This window comes from Hyaena hyaena, unplaced genomic scaffold (genome assembly GCF_003009895.1).
Source record: "Hyaena hyaena isolate Hyena2069 unplaced genomic scaffold, ASM300989v1 scaffold_364, whole genome shotgun sequence".
Lineage (NCBI taxonomy): Eukaryota > Metazoa > Chordata > Mammalia > Carnivora > Hyaenidae > Hyaena > Hyaena hyaena.
Window position 1 is genome coordinate 772,774 of NW_024080996.1, and position 17,760 is coordinate 790,533.

The 17,760-nt window shown below is 46.4% G+C and overlaps 1 long non-coding RNA gene across 1 annotated transcript in view; it reads right to left on the reverse strand.

Annotated features, from left to right (window-relative positions):
* Positions 1-1,475: 1,475 nt before the first annotated feature.
* The window catches only part of LOC120243929, a 29,777-nt gene continuing 13,492 nt past the window's right edge, over positions 1,476-17,760 (reverse strand). The window contains exons 2-3 of the long non-coding RNA XR_005531437.1: positions 2,826-2,962; positions 1,476-2,315 (exon numbers count right to left, since the gene is read on the reverse strand). This is a non-coding gene — a long non-coding RNA (uncharacterized LOC120243929). The remainder of the gene's footprint in view (positions 2,316-2,825; positions 2,963-17,760) is intronic.

Genomic DNA, 17,760 nt, shown 5'->3' on the forward strand with positions numbered 1-17,760 from the left:
GAAGTTCCCCTATCTGAAATACCGAACAGAACCAAAGAGTAGAAGGTCTCAGCAGGGTCTAGGGAAAAGAATGAAAGGAAGGGCCCTCAGAGTCAGGTGTCTCACATCTCACCCATCACCCTTTCTAAGGCTAATTGATTCCACACATGAATAAGGGGTTCTCAGATGGGGTCTTGGAGGACCCCTGCCCTGCTCTGGCATCTCTGATGCTCTCCCAGTGGGAGTGCCCGCACCCTCCCCCACACCTCCTCCTCCAGGAATAAGCCCACGTGCAGAGTGAAGGAGAGAAGAATGGGAGGGGGTGGCAGGCAGGGGGGCTCTCTCTGGCTAATCCCCTCATTACCATCTCATAATCAGAATCACGCTTTCAATGTAAATGGGGATGTTAAATATTGGTTTCTCTAGGCACAAGCTCCTTTGGAGAAAATTACTGATGCTCTCCTTTTGCCTGTGCTGGCCAGCTCCCACAGTGAGGGGGGTAGTGTGAGGCATTAGTGAGGGCTGGGGGCTTCACAGCCCAGTTGATGGGGAAAGTGGAGGTGTCTGACAAGACAGAGCAGACGGATTTGTTTTTAGTTGGCCTGGACAGCCTCAGTTTCCGTGATTCAGCAGAAGAAACTCATCCAGAGGAGACTGGCTCCTTTCAAACTCGTCAAGACTTTGTTGGAGCTGATTAGCTTCTGGTCTCACATCACTCTGGACTGGAGATCAACATGGAGTTGTAGATCCCAAAGTCAGATTATTGGGGTAAGGGAGGCATATTCATTAGGAGCTCAGGCACTGTTGCTCATTGCTAGAACTGCCTGGCACCCCGGGGGAAGTGACCTGGGCTTTCCTTCCAGCCATTTCCAAATACAGAGCACATCAAGTTACAAAGGCTTTTAAATGCAAAGCTTCGCGCCTGCATCAGTGCCATGAAATAGGTATATGGCTGTTATCAGTCCCAACTGGCAGGCTCAGCAAGCAACTCACTCAGGTTCACATGGGTGGTCCATGGCAAATTCACACTGTAACATGGGTCTTCTGAGTCCAGCCTTTAAAATTGAGGCTACTGGCTACTGCTCATACGCCACTTGTGGGGATATGGAGAACACTTGATGTGTCTGTAGTCTGACCATAGAAGTATGTGCCTGGAGAAGTAGGTATGGGGCAGGGGGTGGGGGTGGGGCCGCTCATACAGAGGCCATTTTCCGTTCTTCTCTACCAGCCCCTGAGGATGCAAGGCCACAGACCGTTGGAGAGGCCATCACACTGCCCATTCTCTCTGTTCAGGAGCTCCATCCCTCACTGCCTCCTCTCTACCCCGGGGTTCAAAACTGGGAATGAAAGAAATATTTTCATTGTTTTTAATTTTTTTAAATGTTTATTTTTAAGAGAGAGGGAGGGTGGGGAGGGGCAGAGAGAGGGAGACACAGAATGGGAAGTAGGTTCCAGGCTCTGAGCTGTCAGCACAGAGCCCCACACAGGGCTTGAACTCGTGAACGGCAAGATCATGACCTGAGCCCAAGTAAAAGTCAACTGAGCCACCCAGGTGCCCCAGGAATGAAAGAAAGTAATGTCAATATTAATAATGGTGGCTTCTTCTCAGGTTTGCTTAGCATTTTAAAGTTTACAAAGTTCTTTTCATGTATCACATGATTAGATCCTGGCAACCACCTTGTGAACTAGCACCATCGCTTAATGCTTAAGGACACGCGTTCTGTGGTCACACTGTGAGACCTTGGTAGCTGGGTCATCCCAAGCGGGCAGCTGGGTGACCTCAGGCAGGTTATGTCCCATTCCCTGCCTCAATGTCCTTATCTATGGAATACAGATGATAACAACAGCCTACTCCCTAGAGTTGCTGGGGGCAATAAATGAGATTACACATGCCACACGCTTAGTGTCTGGCATATATCAAGTTCTCAATCAGTGTTAGCCAGTTTGAAGGGGGTAATAAGGAGGATTACCCAATTTTCCAGATGCACAGACTGAGGCTCAAAGTACTAGGAACTTGATTAAGGTTACCCAGTTGGTAACGACAGAGCTGATTTTTAATTCCTGCTGGAAATGGAATCTGCAGGTGGTCTGGGACTCCTGACTAAACGTTCCTCAAGGTGGAAAGAAAAAGGGCGGGCGATCTTCTGGGGTCCTTTGTTGTGTTGTGGTTGGCAACGGCGGGTTCTTTTTCTGTTTAGCCAAGTTAGGCGCACGCAGAGGAAAAAGAAGCGAGTCCCCCGCTGCGGCCAGCGTGCGGCTGCAGCGACCTCTCCTCTCCCCCGGCCAGAGGCGGTGCACGCAGCCAGCGGCACCATGTGGCTTGCGTTCAGCCTCCCCTGAAAAGAGAGGGCGGGAGATGCCTTCGGAGGGGCTCCCTCCGGGGCCTCGGAGGTGGCTTCCGCCGCTCAGCTCCCTCCGTTTAGCTTTCTCCTCATTAACTCCCCGGCCTCATTAATCAGCCCCGATGAAATGCGCCCCCGGGAACGCGGCCGGCCAGCTCCGCCGTTTGGCGCTTTAATTATCCTCCCAGCGGGAGGAGGCGGGGTGGGCGAGGTGCGCGCGGGCGAGCGCACACACACACACACACACACACACACACACACACGCACGCACACCGGTCTGGGCGCGCGCGCACACGCACGCACGCGTGCACACACACCGATCCGCCCGCGCGCTCGCACGCACACACCAGCCCGGGGACGGCCAAGCCCAAGCAGGTCCTGGGTCGTAACCCAGCCAGGGCAGCCGACACCGGGCTCGGTTCCCAGGAAGCTTCATCAGTCCCAGGCAGCTCTAGCTTCTACTGGGCGTCTGTCGAATGAGTCTACTATAGAGTTGTCACTTACATCAAGTCCCCTTCCTACAAGGGGACTCTTCATTTACTCATCAAAGCCTCGCTGAGCCGCCTGCTGTGTGCTGTGGTTTTGGGTGCTGGAGATAAAGACACAGTGGCTGTCAGGCTCCAGGGAGTTCCCGCACCATCCTGGAGGGAGACAAATGGGAAAAAAAAAAAAAAAAATCCAACCCAACTTGAAAACGCAACAACAATAAAAACAAAAACCCACCATGGCAAGGTGATGTTCTTAATAAAGCAAGCACAGGATTCTGTGGCAGCGCAGAGCAGGAACGGGAATGCAGCCAGGAAGACCAGAAAACTTTCTCCTAAGAGGATCAAAGCTTGAAGTGGGACGAAAAGTCTAAATGGGAGTTAGCTGGTGCCGGAGTGGTGCAAACAGCAAACACAGAGAACAAACTACAGACAGCACTGTGGGCGCAGAGCCCTGTGGGTCATTTCATCTGGCTGGAGGACTGGGTCCTGACCAGGGGACAGCTCCCAGGTGATGAGGGGCCTCATGTGCTATGCAAAGGAAGTTGACTCAGATGTAACTTAAAAGGCAATGGAGGAGTTACAGATGGGTTTTAAAGCCAGACAGTGACATGATTAGACTAATGTTCTCGAAAAACCTCTTTTCCAGCGAGGAAGAGGATTTGGAGGAGGACAGGAATGGAGGTAGGGAGGCCAATTAGTAAGTTAGGTGACTGACGGGGTGTGGGAGGAGAAAGAGGGGGTTTTCACATATTCCCAAATTTCCTCTGCAAAGGGTGGTTGTGGGAATTGGGAGGAAGATTCTGTTGAGGTATTCCAAGGTGTCTGACTCAACTCAAATGAGAGAGAAGGCAGACTCCAGCTCCTTCTGCCCTCATGGGGGGCAACTAGAAGACTTATCTTCTAGTTAGACTTATCTTCTAGTGCTGGGTAAATCATTCACCTCATCGTCTCTCTCATCCATAAGAGGAAACACGCAATAGATTGGGTTTACAAACTCACATCTGCAGGGGCCAGGAAGATAAAAGAAAAGATCTAAGCAGGCCAGGGCCAGAATAAGTTCCCACTAAGGAGGGCAGTGCCCTTCAACCACACTACTCCAGCCATGCTGGAAAGGGACTCAGGATGACCAGATCATCTACAGGAAAAGCCAGAGCTCAATATTTTCTTTTTAAAGATTAAAAAAAATTGTTTAATCTCTACACCCAACGTGGGGCTTGAACTCAAAACCCTGAGCTCAAAAAGTCACATACTCTACCAAGAGATCTAGCCAGGTGCTAGAGCTCAGTATTTTTTAATATGGTATCTCCTAATTTAAAAATGCCCATGCAGGAGTGCCAGGATGGCTCAGTCGGTTAAGCGTCTGACTTTGGCTCAGGTCATGATCTCACAGTTCCTTGGTTCGAACCCCGTGTCAGGCTCTGTGCTGACAGCTAGCTCAGAGCCTGGAGCCTGCTTCAGATTCTGTGTCTCCCTTTCTCTCTGACCCTCCCCTGCTCACGCTGTCCCTCTCTCTCTCTCTCTCTCTCAGAAATAAATAAAACATTTAAAAAATACCCATGCAATCAAAACATACTTGGTTTGAAACACATCAAATATATTAAAATCCATGAATTCATAATGATATATTTATTTATTTTGAGAGAAAGGGAGCAGGGAGCAGGGGAGGGATAGAGAGAGAGAGAGAATCCCAAGCAGACTCCCTACTGTCAGCACACAGAGCCCAAAGTGGGGCAGGGGCTTGATCTCATGGACCCCATGAGATCATGAACTGAACCAAAATCTAGAGTTGGAGGCTTAACTGACTGAGCCACTGAGGTGCCCCCATAATGATATACATATTTTTTTAAAATCATTGCTCACCTTTAGATGATGCTAAGTAACCAACTCATTATTTTGAGAAATGAGTGAAGAGAGAATCAAGCATTTATCCTACCTTTCCTATTCAGGATGTACCTCAGGATTAACAAATAGTCGATGACAGGTTTTCTTTTCTTTTCTTTTTTTAAATGTTTATTCATCCATTTTTGAGAACAAGACGAGAGCACAAGCAGGGGAGGGACAGAGAGAGGGAGACACAACCTGAAGCAGGCTCAGCACAGAGCCAGATGTGGGGTTGGAACTCACGCACTATGACACCATGACCTGAGCTGAAAGTCAGACACTTAACCAATGGAGCCACCCAGGTGCCCCGAAGACAGGTTTTCTTTAGAGAAGTATTCCAGCTAATAAATGAAGAAGGAATCACAGGATTAGAATGTCACAATTTGGCAATCCTTAATGAAATAATGGGTCTGGGCAATGATCATTGCCGGATGCTAATATAACAACACAACAGACAAGCAGCCATTACTCTTGGGACAAACAATATTGCCTATGAAGTATTCGTGCAAAAAAAAAAAAACAAAAAGCAGGCATTAATTGATCAGGCTTCTATATCTAGCAACCAATTTACAGAAAATATAGGGGCAAAAGAACATGCTAAATGACACCATGGGGATACATTCTCACAGTATCCAGACTGTGGAAAACTCTACAGAACAAATGACTCAGGTTTTCAACAAATAAATTGCAAGGGAAAAAGAGAGAGATTAAGTGGAGAACATCAGGTTCAAAGAGTCATTGCACGGTACAGACTCATTTGGATTCTAATTTGAACAACAATACTAATGAAGAAAAATAATTGAGACAATTGGAAAGGTTTGAGCGTGGGTTATAGATGATGATATATTTTAGGCTGATAATGGTATTGTCATTACATTATGTAATGAGTCCTTACTTTGTAGAATGACATTGAAATATTTACAGAAGAAATATGATTTCCAAGATTTGCTCCTAAATCATGAGGTGAGCGTGGGGGTATAGATGATGGAGGTTGCCTTTGAATGGATAAGTGCTGAGGCTTGGTGATGGATATACAGGGTTACATTCTATTCTCTCTAATTTTGTATATGTTTATTACCCACAATATGCTCTTATCCATAATAGAATGTTTCAAAAATACTTTATGGGCCAAAATGTGTCTGTTGCCTGAATTTGGCTCATGGGCCCCCAGGTTGTGGTTCCATTCACTCTAAATTGCCCTTGAACCATACCATCAGTGGTGAGAACCTTTATTACTAGACCTCATCATCCCAAACCTTTTTTCTGTTCCCTTTTCAGCTTCTTTCCCAGAGGTGCCCATCTCCCAGGGAACACTTAATGGCGTGGCAAAGAGAAGCACCAACAAAGCCATGAACACTAGGATAAATTCCCTGGGACAGAAGACACAGGGATTAGGAGGCCTTGGAGCTGGAAGTGAAGAGCTGTCACAACCTAGTACCCTTCCTTAAAATCCCTGCCTGCTTATTCTCATATTCCACTCTTTCAACTCAACCTTAAAGGTACACACAACATCTGGCCAGACCTCCCACCTTTTTACCTCTGTGTTCCAGAACCCAAAGACATCCACTGGGAAGGAAGGAAGGAAGGAAGGAAGGAAGGAAGGAAGGAAGGAAGGAAGGAAGGAAGGAAGGAGGGAGAGAGAGAGAGAGAGAGAAAGAGAAAGGAAGGAAGGAAGGAAGGANGAAGGAAGGAAGGAAGGAGAGGAAGGAAGGAAGGAGAGGAAGGAAGGAAGGAGAGGAAGGAAGGAAGGAAGGAAGGAAGGAAGGAAGGAAGGAAGGAAGGAAGGAAGGAAGGAAGGGAAAGAAAGACAAAAAGAAATAAAGAGAGAAATAAAGAGAGAAAGAGGGAAAGACAGACAGAAAGACAGACAGAAAGACAGACAGACAGACAGACAGAAAGAAAGAAAGAAAGAAAGAAAGAAAGAAAGAAAGAAAGAAAGAAAAAGAAACGACAGGAATCTTCCCCCTGGAGTAGTTCAGGTTATAGAAGAGCGTTGTCAAAACGGGGAGACAGAGCATTTGGGGCAGTGGCGGGGACCGCGTAAAAGTCCCCTTATCCACTAGCACGTGGGTGGGGGGACTGTGTTGGACCCAGGCTTAGTGCTTTTTCTGTGCAGCCTCTTCTGGTTGCATTCTCTCCTCCCTCCACCCCGACTTCTCCCTCCGCAGTGGACGACCCTTCCCCTGGCACGTGTCTGCGCTGCTAGCTGCTCATTTAGAGCCGAAGAGGCGGGCTGGGAGAATGAATTACCGTATCTGAGGGCTGGGGGTGACGGCGGGGCCGGTACTCGGGGCGCCAGGCGGGCGCGGAGGGGAGACGGACAATAGGCAATCAGCAGACCCCGGGGCTGGGGCGGGGGTGGGGACGCCCACAGGGAGCGCGCTCCCACGCGTCCCGGCCCTCCCCAGCCCGCAAGCCTCTATTGTTCCTTGGCTCCTCCTCTCCCGCCCGGACCTCGGAGCCCAGCTTGGCACCGGCCGTAGGGAGTTGGCGAGGGTCGGTCCCGGCCGCTACAGAACCGGTGTCCTCTGTGCAGGCCTCGCCCCTCCACCGTGGCGCGCTTCGGCCCAGGGGTCTGCGCGTAACGGTCATACGGCCCGCCCTCCCTTGCTCCCAAGTCTTTCATCATCGGCTCCCCGGCCGGTTCCGGTAATGAGCTCCTGGTCCCGCGCCATTGTGTGCTGTTAGGGTGAAGCCGGGTCTCCGCGGTGCGATGGAGGGTGACCGCGCGCGCGGCTGCGACCCCCGCTTCACACCTGCTCCCCGCCCCCAGCCCGGGGCCAGCGCGGGTGTGTCCTCTCCCTCCCCGCGGGAGGGGTCTCAGCTGGGGCTGCACTTGGTAAAGAGGCCGTGGAGAGGACGGCGGCGGCCGGAGGAGCAGCTATAAATTTGGAGCAGATGCGGCCTGACAGTCACCCAGCCTGGGGAGGTGGGGGGAGGGCTCTGCGCCCCTCCCAGGCCCCATCTTGGAGTCTGCAGCTGAGTTAGACGCGCTCCGGGCCGAGGTGACCCGGGCCTTTGGACAGACGGAGACTGTCCCCTCGACTCACCCGCGCTTCTGCCCTTTGTGTGTCCACGTGGGGGGAGGGGAGGGGAGGAATGGAAGTCAGGCAGATGCCTGAATAAGCTTATTATTTTTTCCCTAAAAAGAGTGGTGTGTATGTGTTTGTTTGTTTGTTTCCCAGAAGAGACTGACAAAGTCTTTGCCCCTGGCTTTGAGCTGGCACTTCTGAGCAGCAGCTACAGGAAAATATGGGCAATAGCCAAATATGGGCATGCTTCAGTTGTTCTTTCTACACTTTTTTTTTTTTTTTTTTATCAAGTGCCCATTTTGTGTTAGCAATGCCAGTTAGGGAGGCTCAGGCAGACAGGATGAGGGAGGGGAGAGGAGAGTGGGAAAGGATGGAAAAAAAAAAAAAAGAACAATGCAACAATGCCTGCCCTGAGTATTATATATACAGCAATACTGTACATTTAAATAGCATTTCCTTTAGTAAGTAGTATTCTCTCCATTCAACAGAGGAGGGAGCAGCATCCAGAGAGGTTTGGTGGGGTTACTATTCAATCCAGGCATCCAGAACACTGGGGGGGGGGCTTGCTTGCTGGAGGAGCTTACACTACCCCACACTGCCAGGGGGTCCAATGGGAAGAGAGCGGAGAGAGTTGGAGCTGAGCATGGGTACAGGTGGCTTATGTTACCTGGCCTGGACGTTGTAGGGCTCCCTCTCCAGAGTAGCATGAATTGAAGGCGGAGTCTATGTTTCTAGCGTGAAATCATGGTACCATAGTCAATCTGATGTAGAGTGAGTTTGGGGGTTAGTGTCCACAACACAGAGTTGCCAAAAGCCTCTGCAATGACTCTGTCATCCCTCTTTGCAGGTGTTCCTGTGCTTCTTCTAACGCTGTGGGGCTAACTGGATTGGCTTGTAGGATCCATTCCTCTTTCCCTTCCCTTCCACTCTCACCTGTCTTGCTGGTCCATGCCCAAAGCATTGCTAGACAGTGGCTCTAGACTTTAACTTGCATCGAAATTATTCGGAAGGCTTGTTAAAAGACTCCCAGTTTCTGATCCAGTCAGTCTGTTGTAGGGTGTGAGAATTTGCATTTTAAAAAGTTTCCCAGGTATGACCCTGCTGACGCCTGGGACCATACTCTGAGACGAGCCTAGGCAGAAAGGAAAAATAGGGGCTGGTAAATGAGGAAAGGACTGAAGTACTGTATGTGCGGTACTGGAAATGGTTATTGGTGGTTCAGACTCTCAAGGGTACTGGGGTATCTTCTGTGTGGGGGACAGATAGACTAAATCCCCCAAGGAATTGTGGGCAGAGTCCTGAATTAGCCTAGTGTATACTTTCCTGGAGACTTAGCACTCCCCCTAATGGACTCTAAGGATTCTGCGCTTTCCTCGGCCTTACAAATGGCAGCAAGAATTACCCTAATTTATTTTCCCAACCTAATTTGGTCATCCACTCATCTCTGTCACTAAAGGAACAGGGGTGTTGTCATATACATTTCTGTTTGCAAACTGCTTAGCATAGGTTTTTGCTACTCAGCAGTGAACTAATGTGTATGAATAAATTATGTTTTTTCTGTTCTTTAAGATAGCCCTAACACTTACAAGTCCTTTCCTCCTCACTTTTGCTTCTCCAACCTGTTCTAAAATACTTTAAAGGTGATTTAAGATGGTTAAATTCCAGATATTTGCTGGAAAATTCTCTTTGAGGTCTCAGTATCTTTACCACCACTTAGAAGCTTTTGGCAGGTGGCAAGCAAGCAAGGTTTAAGTCAGAGGCTGAGGATGGGTTTGTAATAATTGAATTAAGGGTGGGTTGCTTGGGTGGCTCAGTCTGTTAAGCATTGACTTTGGCTCAGGTTATGATCTTATGGTTCACTCATTGAACATTGGACTCTGCACTGACTGTGCAGAGCCTGCTTGGGATTATCTCTCCCCTCTCTCAAAATACATAAACTTTTAAAGACAGAGAGGGAGGGAGGTGGGGAGGGAGAGAGACAGAAAGAGAGAGAGAGGAAAGGAGGGAGGGAGATTTGATGAGAAAAGCAAGTGGCATTTTATTTCTTACCACCAGGTGGCAGACCTTGCCTCATGAATGAGAAGAACCTTACATTTGAAGCTGGGACTAAGCTCTACGTTTTTCAAATCTGAGCGAGGACAAAAGGGCTGTTTCTCTTATTAAAAGACTTGGGAATTGAGGCAGGGACACCAATTGCTTGCAAATACCTTAGTAACTGCCGCCAAGGTACTTGAGTGGTTCCCTGAGCTTCCTCATCAATGAGAAAGGAAGCAATGGAATGTTTTAGTTTTTCCTTATGGAAAAGAGGTACACCCTCTTGTAGATTTAAGAACATGGGTTATTTAACTAAAAAAAAATACAAAGAATGTAATTTCAAACCAGAGGTTTCTGGTGCCTTAAAGACATGCGGCAACCCTAAGCCACTTCATAGGCACATTGTTTGGCTTCTTTCTCCCGGCCATTGTCAGAGGCACCCCTTTATTTCCTACCATCCAAGAGTTCTTTGTTCTGTTGTTCGTACTTAACTTTTTTTGAACATAAAATGAAAGCTTTATTCTAACTCTAGAATCTGCTCAGGGGTCTTCTTACTAAATTCCAGGTGGCAATCTAAGGGACATGTGGATCATGTCCAAATGATCATGACCCTCAGATGATACTCAACTGTAAACAAAACCAAAATCCTACAATAAGTCAGTAAGAGTTACACACGTACAGCACAAACATATGTATACATATCTTACAGGAGGGCTCAACAAAAGTTTTGAGAGAAGGGAAAGTGAAGATTTCTGTTTTATACACCTTTCTCATCTCAGGTGTACCAACAGATAACGAAAATATAGTCGTATCCACCACAATGTCAAGGTCCGAACAGATTTATTCCTTACATAGAAAACGGGAAATTGTACAGTTGCCTGGGTGGCTCAGTCGGTTAAGTGTTTGACTTTGACTCAGGACATGATCTCTTGGTTTGTGGGATAGAGCCCCGTGCCAGGCTCTGCACTGGCAGCGCGGACCCTCTTGGGATTCTCTCTCTCTCTCTCTCTCTCTCTCTCTCTCTTTCCCCCCCTCCCTCTCCCTCTCCCTCTCTCTCCCTCTCTCCCTCTCTCTCCCCTCCTGTCACTCCCCCTCAATAAACAAACAAACAAACAAGCTTTTTTTAAAAAAAGGAGGGAAAACAGGAAATTGTATATAATAGTATCAGGCTCTCTGACATAGATGGGATATTATCCTGTTAGCCTGCAAGGGACATTACTTCTCTTAGTTGATCAACTTTAGGCTTCCTCCCTCATTCAGGAGTGGGAAGATCCCAGGTACATACTGACCCTCTCAGACTAAGCAAACTTCCCAGCCCAGAGTACATCACTGATCAATTCTCTGCCATTGAAGCAGCCTCCTTGTTCACTTTCAGTGTTTATGGGTATGGGTGGTAAAGACAGAGACCAGGAGGAAAAACAGGATTTAAATAGTACATATTTGCTTGTTTGTTTTTTCTCTGTGGGTTAACAAAGTCACTCAAAATATATTTATGGAATGCCCTCAAGGCACATAGCATGGTACTTCACCCTTCATTGAAAATCCATTAAAACAATTACCAGGTCATGCTTGGAAACTTTTTTTCACAAAGGAATTTGCTTTAGTTGCTGGGTTAGCAGCAACTAATTTGAGATGCAAAATTAACAACCCCATTTGTACTAGGAAGGCCTTATGTAAACCTTCCTAGGTTTACATAAGGCAGACTTTGGGGACCCTCTCTCCATCTCTACTTTTGGTCTCTCCTCCTGTCCTGAGAAGGCAGGGGATACAGTAGAGAATTTTGGATTAGACGCTGGTTGCATAAAGATTTGGGACCCCACACTTGTTTCAAACTACATCTCTCTGCTAGATAACTTGGGCTTTTCAAGATGTGGGGAAAGGTCTATTTCAGCGTCTTATGTAGGCAATGTAAATTCCTTGTGAAATGAATAATGAAAGAAGACAGAACCAACTTTGTATACATACAAATGCTAATAAAGGTTAAAGTTAGCAGTGGGAAAAAACAATTACAAATTAATCTCATAGACTCGATGTTGGTTTGGATGAGTCTGGTTATTTGCCTTGATCAATTCTCAGTAAAAAGTAGTGTGTGTATGTGTGTGTGTGTGTGTGTGTGTGTGTGTTTTGAGCCTAGTTTTCTGGTATGAGTCAAGAGGATATGACATTCCATAGTGTTCTAGATGTGAACACAATTTTATTTACTGGCGGTCATTAATGGCCTATAACCAGGGCACAACCTTCCAGGTAAACATTTAACTTTGGAGCATTAAATCATTTAGAAGATGATTTGCTAACTTCTAAAATCATTCTTCCCTCATATGAACACCATCTCATTAGACCTATAGATTTTAAATCCATATACTCAGACACAGGTATGAATAAATTTACATATATTGTTTTCACTGTGTGACGGTGGGTTTGCATTTGGGGCACCTGGGTGTCTCAGTTGGTTAAGCATCCAACTCTTGATTTTGGCTTAGGTCACAATCTCATGGTTTGTGGAATTGAGCCCCAAGATGGGCTCTGTGCTGTCTGCACAAAGCCTGCTTGGGATTCTCATTCTCTCTCTCTCTCTCTCTCTCTCTCTCTCTCCCTTCCCCCACTCATACATGTGGTCTGTCTCTCAAAAATAAATAAACTTTTTTTTTAAAAAGGAGACACTTTGTATCAAACTGTAGAGCTGACACAAGGTGATTAACATAAGGAAAATAATTACAGGTTTAGAGCATAAACTGGTATCAGATAATCTCAGGTTCAAAGTTCAGATCCACCACTGACTGGTGATATGATTTGGGGCAAGTAATTTAACCTCTCTGAGCTTAAGCTAACTTCACTGTAAAGTGAGGTTTAAATAAGGTAATGCATATAAAATGCTTAATGTAGTGTCTACTAGAAAGCATCAGTGAATGAAAGCTCTTAGAATCCACCAGTCCCTAAGCTCTGTGACAACAGAAGCCTATTTCACCCCTGTGGCTTCAGGTGGTTTCTGGCAAACCTTTACCTGTGGTGGAGAGAGTATGAATGGACTAGCAATACAGCAGAAAGCTCACTGAACTGTCAGTAAACCAGGATACTACATCATAGCGACTTTCTTTTCAGGGCGGGCGGAAGCTCTGTTTGGAGTAGCAGTCAAAGATGAGTAAGACCCTCTCCCTTTCTTCTAATTGTTGGTAGGTTAGGTAGGGTCCTTCCAGAGGTAGACACTGAGACAAAGATCAGAGAGCAAGGAGTTTATTTGGGGAAGAGGATTACCAGTAGGATGACAGAAGCATGGGAGAGAAAGGAAAACGATAAAGGGTGGATTGTGGGTACCTGGCATTTAATGTCATCAGGGTGAAGAGCCTGAAATTAAGTCCTCCATTAAGAGCAACCTCAGGCTGCACGTAGCCCCAGTTCCAGTTCCAGGAAAAGCCTCAGATTGTTCAAGGCTAAAGCCATCCTCGGACCGCCCTCAGATCAGCTAATCAAAAAAACATTCCTATGGTCTGAGTCAAGGCTGGGAACTGCAGACAGTTATTTTATACAAACTAGCCAATTTCTCACCGCTTGCCTGAACCCCACGTGGGCCCTTTGAACTCACCTCATAATTGGTCATTTTCAAAGGATTCTCAAAAGTCATGATTGGGTCCCACCAAAAGTGATGAACACCTCACAGATACTGAATGGTCAAAACTGTTACCATGGGTGCTGCTGGACAATTATAATTGGTGCTTATGTGATGATGCTACATGTACTGTAACACCCCCGTCCCTTACCCCCATAAAAACCCTACTCGCTATTGTTCAGGGCTTCACCTTGCTGCCACTACACCGGTAGGCGGGTGAGCCCCTGCTCGAGCTTGTAATAAAGACCCTTTTGTATTTGCATCGGTGCTGGCTCCTTGGAGGTCTCTGGGACTCGCGATTCGGGCACAACAAGGGGATTCTGGGAGATGATGCCACAGGACACATCTCAGAGTTATACCATGTGAAGAGCAAGAAAGTCGGTATATTTACTACCAACTCTCCGTTCAGCATTGGTTACGATCTGCTTTTGGGAACATTTAAAAGGATGGACGTGCAACAGAACCCTCAAGGTCTATACCACAGCTTTCCTAACTAAGCTTGCAAGGCACTACATGGCCCAGGTGTCCACAACAAATGACACCAGGCCTGGAATCTACTAGTCATATGGCCTAAGCAGTATGGCCAGTGAAACTGCAGCCAGAACCTGCTGGAGAGAGTCTGCTCTTGCTCTGAGTCTCCCTCAAAACTTGTTCCTCTATACACAGATTGGAGCATACATATCTTGTCACCAAAGTCCAAAGAGGCCCACCAATAGGGTAGCTCTGAGTGGTAGCGAAGGCAAGTCACATGTCCCCAAACTTGGTGTGGATGCCTTGGCATCCTTCAGACACCTGGCCTCATGGAAACTTCACTGAAAGTGGTAGACACCTGAATCATTTTAGCATTTGTTTCTTCCCCTTTGTTTTTTTTTTTTTTAAATTTGTTAATGTTTTATTTTTGTGAGAGAGATAGAGACAGCGTGAGCAGGGGAGGGTCAGAGTGAAGGAGACACAGAATCCAAAGACAGGCTCCAGGCTCTGAGCTGGCTGTCAGCACAGAGCCCAACACAGGGCTCAAACCCACAAACCGTGAGATCATGACCTGAGCCGAAGTCAGACGCTTTACTGACTGAGCCACCCAGGTCCCCCTATTTCTTCCCTTTTGTTAAGTAAACCAATTAACATAATGCCCTCAAAACAGGGGAACTTTGTGGTGTTATATATATGGTCTTTTGGGCAATAGTTTGAGGCTGCTGTGGGGAAATATCTTGAAGATTCCAGAAGCCCGAGTCCAGAGAGCCCTTTAGACATTACCTTAAATCATTCAAGGGTCTTAACAAGGGTTCTTACAGCCGTACCCTTGATTTGGGTTTTGGCCTCAGACTCTTATTATTTTTTACTAAAATTTTTTTTTAACATTTATTCATTTTTGAGAGAGACAGAGAGACAGAGAGTGAGTGGGGGAGGGACAGAGAGGGAGACATGGAATCTGAAGCAGGCTCCAAACTCTGAGCTGTCAGCACTGGCATTTAATCCCAGCTGGACTCAGGGCCAGAACCCACGGGCCATGAGATCATGACCTGAGACAAAGTCAGACTCTTAACAGCCTGAGCCACCCAGGCATCCGGGCCTCAGACTCTTTTAGCTTTGAGAAGTTTTTACCAGCTGGGAAAACTGGGGTGAAGAGTTATGTTTTCCAAACCATCAAATCCTTGGGCTTCGAGACACCCTCAAGATCCTTCTTCTAAGTGCCATAGTTCTTCCTTTTGCTCATATCTCCCTTCCTGTCCATTAGAAGATGGTTAGAAGCAGCCAAATGGCACTTCAGCGTTCTGTCTGGAAATCTCCTTAGTCCCATTTCTGGAAGTCTATTAGGTACCTTTTCTATCTTTCATGTTTTCACAGGCGACGGTTTGCCAATTATCACAGCACTACACAACAAAAGTTGCTCTGTCTTCAGGCTCTGATAACCGTTTTCTCATTGCCTTCCCAGCCTCCGGCAACTGTTTGTCTTCCATTCCTCCAGCCTTTGCTAACAGCCTCTTTGGTGTTTTTCCAGCCTCTAACCACCAACTGGTCCAAGGGCAGAATTCCAGGAGCATGAGTATGGAAGTTACAAGCCTCTTGAGGTTAGGCTCTGGAACAGCATCACTTCTGCTACATTTTATTGTAGCAAGCCGCAGGGCCATACCAAATTTAAGGTGTCTGGGGAAATAGACTCATCTTTTAATGGAAAGGGTTGGGAAATATTGTGACAGTGCTTTTCAGTCCACAGCAGACATCTTTACACTGATGGGAGGATACATCTTTAGAATAAATTCCTGAGAGTGAACTTGCTGATGAGTCAAGTGCAAATATGTATTTGTGAAATGTTGCCAAGTCACCCTTCATGGAGTTTATACAAATTTTGAAACTTACCAGCAACAAAGATGCCAGATGAGGTGTCCCCAGATCTCACAACACAATGTGCTTTCCAAATTATTTTCTCTGACAGTCTGACAGGTAAAAGTGACATCTTCTTGTAGTTTTAATTTGTATTTTGCATACTATGAGTGAGATTGGGCATATTTTATTGACAGCCAATTGTATTTTCTTTCCTTGAAACCAGCCGGTCATATGTTTGCCATTTTCCATTTGGTTTGTAGGTATGACACATCATCTTTCAATGCGCTTAAGAACTTGCACATGTTAGTAGTGGGATACTTGGATACCAACTCTGGGACAGGTTCTCTTGAGTCTCTGAATTAAGAGATTTCTTACATACCTGATTTTGGTCTTCCTGAGGGTAACACATTTTCTCCCTTGGGAAGGGCCATTAGTATGAGGAGACCATAAATGAGCTCTAAGGAAATATGTAGTTCTCTAACTGGAGAAGACCCAAGTTTCTAGACATTCTCCCCCAAATCTCATTGCCCCCAAAGGAGAAAATCAGGTGGGAGGGAATCCTGACTCCTAAGTCTAGAGGGACCCAGGTGCCTTCAGTTTCTTAAAAGGTGCTAATGGATAACTGATCGTAAAGATCCTCATCCGGCAACACTCCCCTGCCCCATATGTGTTGTAACTGACTTCTATAGCTCATGGGCTCTGGTATGAAAAGCTAGCTGTGCATCAAAGTAGAACACCTATGTTTGAGTCTAGTGACTTCAGATAAGTGTCTTCCCCTTTACTTCAGTTTCTTCACCTGTCAAAGGAGTGTGATATTACCTGTTTTGAAGCTCAGCTATGAAAGCAATTTGCAAAGGTAAGACATAAAAATATATGCTGTTATGATGTTTACCTAGAGGTTCTAGATGCCATCCAGGATCTAATGCAGGATGTGAAAAGCCAGTGATTCTAAACCATCATTGACTGTAGGACACCACCATATTTCTCAAGCTGAGATACTAGATATTCCTGCCTAACTTCTTCTAGTGCTACCATGAATAGCCAGACCTTAGGGTAAGGACACACTCCTCTGGGCTTCCAAGCATATCTAAGACTCCAGGCACTAGCTGCAAGTTTGGAGACCCCCCCAGGACCACTTTTACTTCAGATCAGCTGGCTACAAATTAGGGGGCTCTCATGACCACCATCAGGTTCAGTAATTTGCTGGAATGGCCAACAGAACTCAGGACTTATGATTACGGTTTTATTATAATGAAAGGATACAAATTAGAATGAACCAGAGGAAGAGACACATATGGCAGAATCTAGAAGTGAGAGGGTTCCAAATGCAAACTTTTGTGTCCTCAAGATTGGGCCTCCCTCCTGGCATTGATGTGTGGTAACACGCAGAGTGTTGCCAATCCAAGATGCTCCTCCACATGCCTTGTGTATTCAATATACAGCAAGGAAGCCAGTGGAACTGGAGGTTGGAGGCAGCAATGAGAGATGAGGTCAGAGAGGTAACTGAATGGAAGCAGGAAGACCACTTAAGCAGTTCTTGAAATAATCTAGGCAAGAGATGATAGTGACTTGGAATGGCAGTGGAAGTTATAAGAGGTGATATTTTGAATAATTTGGAAGGTAGACCTAACAGGATTGGCTGATAGCTTGGACACAGAGTGAGAAAGAGTCAATGACAATACCATGGTTTGTGGCCTTTGAGCAGCTAGATGATGAGGCAGACTGGAAGGAACAGGTTTGGAGAAGAAGATCAGAAGCTGTTTTGTACATTCACCTTGAGAAACCCATTAGGTGACCGTGTGGAAATGTCAAGTAGGCAGCGTGTTATATGAATCTGCAGTTTGGAAGAGAGGCCTGGCCTGGAGATGTAAATTTGAAAGCCATCAGCATATGGAGGATTACTGAAAACTCTGAGACTGGAGGAGATCACCATGGAAATGAGTGTAGATGAAAAGGACAAGAAGTCTAAGAACTGGTTTGGAGGCACTAGCAAAGGAGACTGCGAAGGAGCAACAAATGTGGTCCCAGGAAAACTAGGAATCAGGAAGAATGTAGTGTTATGAGAGCAAAGTGAT